Consider the following 6,976-nt stretch of genomic DNA (forward strand, 5'->3'; position numbering starts at 1 on the left):
AAAATGATGACCAGAAAGCAAAAAAAAATTAGAAACCATACCAATTATCAAGAATACATGGACCAGTCCAATTAACAATAAAAACCAGGAAGAGGAGCAGAATATGGAAAAATTAATCAAAGCTCTCCAAACAAATATCATGGATAAATTTAATGAAGTGAATGAAGAGATTAAGGATACTAAGAAACATTTGGAGAGCATACCAAAGAAATTGTAAACATTAACAAAAAAGAAAACAAATATATAGTGATGAATAGCATAATCCAAGAAATCAAAAATATACTTTCGGCAAATAAGAGCAGATGTGAAGAAACAGTGGGAAGAATTACTGTGTGGGAGACAGCACATGTGAAATGAAACAGATTGTATAACTGATAGGTAAAAAGATAGAAAAAAACTCTAGCAGGGACTTAGGGATTTCAATGACAACACAAATGCACAAACGTATGCATTTTAGGCATATGGAAAAGAGAAGGCAGAAGGAGAAGAGAAGAGAAAGGGAACAGAAGTGGTGTTGCAGGAAATAATGACTGAAAATTTCCCAAACCTATTGAAGGAGACTGATGTACAGGTTCAGGAAGCACAGTGCACTCCAAATGTATAAACTCCAACAGGTCTACCCCAAGACATATACTTGTCAAATTATCCAACGCTCATGACAAAGAGAAAATAGTTAAGGCAGTAAGAGAAAAGAGAAACATCACATACAAGGGAAGCTCAAAAAGATTAAGTGCTGGTTTCCCATCTGAAACCAGGGAGGCAAGAAGTCAGTGTTATGAAATGTCAAGGTACTAAAGGAAGAATAAAAATTACCAGCCAAGAATGCTCTATCCAGTAACGATGGCATTCAAAAATGATAAAGAGCTTAAAATATTCACAGATAAAGATAAACTAAGAGAGTATGTCAATAAGCACCTGCCCTTCGAGAAATACTAAAGGGAGTTCTGTAGGATGAAAGAAAAAAATAGAGACATAGAATTGGATGAGAATGTAAGAACAACTAAAAAGACAAAAGGAGAAATAAAAACAGCATATACCATACATGAGTCCACATAGAATGTGGCTAATGTAAATAATTCCTTGAGAGTAACATTGAATGTTAATGGATTAAACTCATCTGTCAGGAGACACAGATTGGAAGAATGGATAAGGAAATATGACCGTGTATTTGCTGTCTACAAGAAACCCAGCTTAGACTCAGAGGTTACAAGCAAATAATAACCAAAAAAAAAAAAAAAAAGGGCAGGGCTATCTATACTAATATCAGACAAAAAGAACTTCAATTGCAAAACTATTTTAAGAAACAAAGATGGACACTACATATTAGTAAACGCAGTAATCTTTGAAGGAGAAAGAAAAATCATAAAGCATTTATGCACTGTTAGAAAGAGAGCAGCACCTATAAGAAAACAAAACGTAACCTCATTGTGGAGAAGAAAATAATTTTATTAATGACCTTGCAAGAATGGGTGCTCAACCTGGATATAATGGTTGGTGTGCCAAACAGCAAGAAACAGTGATATTTATAACCTAAATCTAACCAGCAAGTCCCTTCCCTATTCGCCATTGATTGGGAACTTCAGGGGTTACAGCCTACCCATAAGATCTAACTAGTTTACTTGGTTCTCAGGCTAATTCCCTGCTCCCACACTCATTACACTCTGGTGGGCTGATGGGCTCAGCACTGCTTTCATTACAGTGCACTTTTCAAATTGGGTATACATTCACTATTGGCACTGACCCCCAGCCCTCACCACTGGCTCTCCCTGCTCTAGCCCTGCCCCCAGCCCTCACTATTAGCACTCCCTCATTTTAGCACCATTTTTTCAAATTCTTGGCATGCAAAAGATATTGGAACCCCCCTCCTCCTTCCTTAAACATCAGAGACTGTTCTGGCTGCCCCTTGTGAAAATTAAATTAATCCTTTCCCATAGTCACCTAATCAAATATGTGAGGCAAACACTGGAAAAAAGTAAGTGGAGGAATAGATGTCTCCTCAATTATAGTGGAGGACTTTAATACACCATTATCACCATTATATCAAACATTTCAATAGAGAATTGACAGAAACAAAGACTTTGTATAATATACTGGATGATCTGGACCTAATAGACATATACAGAACATCACCCCCAAATACAGCATGATATACAATCTTCTCCAGTGCACATAGATCATTCTCCAAGATAAACCACATGCTAGGCCTCAGAGAATGCCTCCATGAATTCAAAAGATTGAAATCATACAAAATCATTTCTCTAACAACAGTGTAATGTAGCTGGAAATCTGTAAGGGTCAGAGACCCAGATTGGGCACCAAGATATGGAAGTCAAGCAACACACTCTTAGACAAACAATGGGTCAAGGAGGAAATCTCAAAAGAAATCTGTTACTACTATGAAACTAATGAAAATGACAAAACAACATAATGAAACTAATGCAATGAAGCAAAAGCTGTCCTGGGAGGAAAATTCATAGCTATAAATTCATACATCTAAAAAGAAGAAAGGGCTAACATTGAAGACCTATTTGCACACATGGAGGAATTAGTAAAAAGCACCAAGTTAATCTCAAAGGAAGAAGAAAGAAATAATTAACAAGGACTAGAGGAGAATGAATGAAGTAGAAAATAATAAAGCACAAGAAAAATAAACAAAACCAAGAGCTGGGTCATTGAGAAGATCAATAAAAGTAATCCTTAGTAAGACTAAGAAAGAAAAAATGTCAAGGCAAAAACCATGAAATGAGACAAGGAATATCTCCACTAACCTCATAGAAATAAGACTTTAATAAGAGGATACTTTGAAAAACTATATGCCAATAAGGATGACAATTTGAGGAAATGGACATTTCTAGAAACATATAAGCAGCCTACATTGATGATAGAAGTTTAGATCTCAACAAACCAATCACAAGTAAAGAGATAGAATCACTCATTAAAACCTTCCAAATTAAGAAGAGCCCAGGGCCAGATGGCTACCCAGGTGAATCTAACAAACATTCCAGAAAGAACTGACACCAATCTTGCTTAAACTCTTCCAAAACAATTGAAAGAGAAGGAATGTTCCATAACTCACTCTATGATGCCAACATTACCCTAATACTAAAGCCAAACAAAGACAATATAAGTAAGGAAAATTACAGACCAATCTCTCTAATGAAACTACATGCTATAATCCTCAACAAAATACTTGCTAATCATATTCGTAAATACATCAAATGAATTATACAACATAACCAAGTGGGTTTCATCCCTGGTATGCAAGGATGGTTCAACATAAGAAAAGGAATCAGTGTACTATAACACATAAACATGTCAAAAGAAAAAAAATTCACATGAACGTACGTATAGCTGCAGAAAAAGCATTTGACAAAATACAACACCCTTTCTTGATAAAAACACTGTGAAATATTGGAAGAGAAGGAAACTTTCTGAATATTGTAAAGGGTATATATGGAAACCCATAGCAAACATCATTTAAAATGGTGAAATCCTAAAATCTTTCCCTCTATGATCAGAAAAAAGCAAGGATGCCCACTATCAGCCCCCCTATTTAATATTGTGTTAGAACTTGCCCAAGACTGAGGCAAGAACTAGATATAAAAGGCATCTATCTAAATTGGAAAAAAAGAAGTAAAAATTTCACTATTTACAGATGACATGAACCTATACATAGAAAGCCCTGAAAGGTCTACCACAAAGCTTCTAGAACTTATAAATGAGTTCAGTCATGTCACAGATTATGAGATCACTGTGCAAAAATCAGTAGTATTTCCGTATACCAATAATGAGTGATCTGAGGATAAAATCAAGGAAAACGTACCATTTACAATAATAAATTAAAAAATCAAATACCTAGGAATAAATTTAACTAATGAAAAAGACTAATACACAGAAAACTACACAACACTGTTAAAGGAAGTCAAAGAAGACTTAACTAAATGGAATAATATTCCCAGTTAATGGATGGGAAGACTAAATATCATTAAGATGTCTATATTACCAAAACTGATCTACAGATTTAATGCAACCCCAATAAAAGTCAATACAGCATTTTTACTGAACTGAAAAACATATATGAAATTTATTCAGAAGGGAAAAGGCCCAAATAGCCAGAGACATATTGAAAAGAAAAATGAAATTGGAAGAATGACACAACCTTCTTTAAAACCTATTTAAAACTTTAGTAGTCAAAACAGCAAGATATTGGCACTGACAATGACATACTGACCAGTGGAACCAAAACTGAGAACTCATATATATATCCTTGCCTATATAGTCATCTGATATTTGACAAGGCCACAAAGTCCACTCATTGGGAGAGAATGTCCTCTTCAAAAAATGGTGCTTGGAGAACTGGATATGCCTATCCACAGGAATGAGAGAGGATTGCCATCTCATGCTTTATACAAAAATCCACTCTGTGTGTTTCAAATATCTAAGTATAAGAGCCAAGATCATACACACCTAGGAAGACAATGTAGGGAAACATCTACAGGATCTTTTATCAGGAAATGGTTTCATGAACTTCACAATCAAAGCATGAGCAGTGAGAGAAAAAATAGATAAATTGAACATCCTCAAAATTAAAACCATTTGCACCTCAAAGGAGTTTATCAAAGTAAAAAGGCAGCCTACCCATTGGAAGAAAATATTTTGTAACCATATATCTGATAGGAGCTTAATATCCAGCATATATAAAGAAAATCATATAGCTCAAAGTAAAAAGACAAAAATATCATTTAAAAAACTGGCAAGAGATTTGACCAGATACTTCTCCAAATCAGAAATAAATGGCTAAAAATTAAATGAAAAGATGATAAACATGACAAACTATTAGTGGAGTGCAAATCAAAACTGCAATGAGAAACCATCTTACACCCATTAGACTGCCACCTATTAATAAAACAGAAGACTACAAGTGTTGGAGAGAATGTGGAGAAATGGGAGCACTTATCCACTGCTGGTGGGAATGCAGAAGAATCCAGCCATTCTGGAGGACATTCTGGCTGTTCTTCAAAAAACTAGCTATAGATATGCCATATGTCTCAGCAATTCCAATGCTGAGTTCCAGAAGAACTAAAAAACAAGGACACAAACTGACATATGAACACCAATGATCATAGTAACATTATTCACTATCGCCAAAAGTTGAAATCAGCTCAAATGCTCACCAACAGATGAATGGAAAAACAATGTGTCATATAAATACAATGAAATGCTACTCGGGTGTAGGAAAGAATAGGGTATTAATACATGGGATAACATGGATGAAACTTGAGGACCTTATGTTGAGCAAAGGAAGCCAAACATTGAAGGACAAATACTACATGACCTCTCTGATATGAATTAAGTAAACCAAGCTGTATCAGAGAGGCATAAAAGATAGGCATGCAGGAAATAGGGAGTGGAAGAGAGGAAGGAAGTGAACCAATGCCCACACAGAAAATATCTATGCAAAAGTGGAGGTAAGTAGTTGTGCAGTGAAGGGAGAAGATGGGGCATAGGGTTATTACTGGTTTGGGCTTTGCAGACTTAAGGGGGGCTACAGTTGGTAGGATGGGTCGGATGGTCCACAAAATTGGGGGGAGAGTTGGGGCAAGCAGATGAATATGGAAGAATGTTGGGTATGTGGTTGAAACTATTATGTTGAGAAAACTCCTTAGAAAATATAGTAAGGAAATGTTACTGGGTTAAGGTGTTTGACAGGGACATCTTGTACAGAATCCACCTAGGACAGATTTCTAGGGAGTGTTTGACTGCTCATCATGTCATAGTGTGTTATAAGAGTGTTTGTACACTTATACAATGAGTGGGGGGGGGTGTTAGAGTCTCTTCCTGGGGAGGCCTGGTATTCTCAAACAGAGGGGAGACTGTCTCTTGAAAGCATGGTTTCTCAAACAGAGGGTAGACTGTCTCTTGAAAGCATGGTTGACTCTCAATACGGGGAGAAAGACTAGTATATCAAGCCCACAGCATTGTTGCAAGCATCTAGCTATCTTTTCTTTCAAACAGTGAAGCATGATTGTCACTGTGGGATATGAGGGAAGGGGTGAGAAGGATAGAATAGTTGGAAGAGGGGGTTTGGGGGGTCAATCGAGGTGTTCTCCATGATCCTGCAAAAATGGATACAGGCCATGTCAAACTATACCAAAAATTTATAAAAGTGTATAGTCTAAAATGTAAATCATAATGTAAACTATAATGGAACTATGGTTGGTAGCTATGCTTCAATATCTGTACATCGGTTGCAGCAAATCTAACATCCACATGTAAAAAGGTCATGGGGGGGGAAGGTGGAAAAGGGTTTGACGTTGGGTATATGGGAGACCCCTATATTTTTGTGACCTTATTATAATACAAAATTTTAAAAAAAACAAAGCAATGTAGACCCTGAGGAAGAAATGGAAGAGATTGCCTTCCTACTGCACATATATGGCAACATCTATTACAGTGATGAAAGGTGAAACATCAGAAAAAATTTATATTTGTCATTTTTTAATACACCAATTTACTTTTTACTTTAGTTTTTCTAAATTAGTATGTATTATATTTCTAATATTTAAGCCTATCATTACTATTTCATTTTCCTATGAATTGAATTTGGCAATATATTAGATTTCATTTCTGAAGAGGTTTTGGATCACAAAGGGGTTCAACCCCTGGCAGGGGAGGAGAACTGATGGGAGGTGTTATTGATAGGGTTTGCATGGGTGGAAGGGAGTGCATATAGGTTATATAGATATGTTCAGATGTTCATTGAGTATTGACACAATGAGTAGAGTTTCTCATGACAACTGAGGAAGTGCTAAGTTCCCATTCTGCGGAACTCTGTCACAGTCCCCAGTGGAGTAGCAACAATCACCTAAGTGAAAGGGCTAAGTCCAATGAAGAAAGGCGTTCCAATGATGGGTCCTTGGTATTGATGACTATTAGGAGCCTGTGTGCTTGAAATTTCAACCAGGCCTAGAGCTGC

The sequence above is a fragment of the Dasypus novemcinctus genome, chromosome Y (assembly GCF_030445035.2).
Source record: "Dasypus novemcinctus isolate mDasNov1 chromosome Y, mDasNov1.1.hap2, whole genome shotgun sequence".
NCBI classification, from domain to species: domain Eukaryota; kingdom Metazoa; phylum Chordata; class Mammalia; order Cingulata; family Dasypodidae; genus Dasypus; species Dasypus novemcinctus.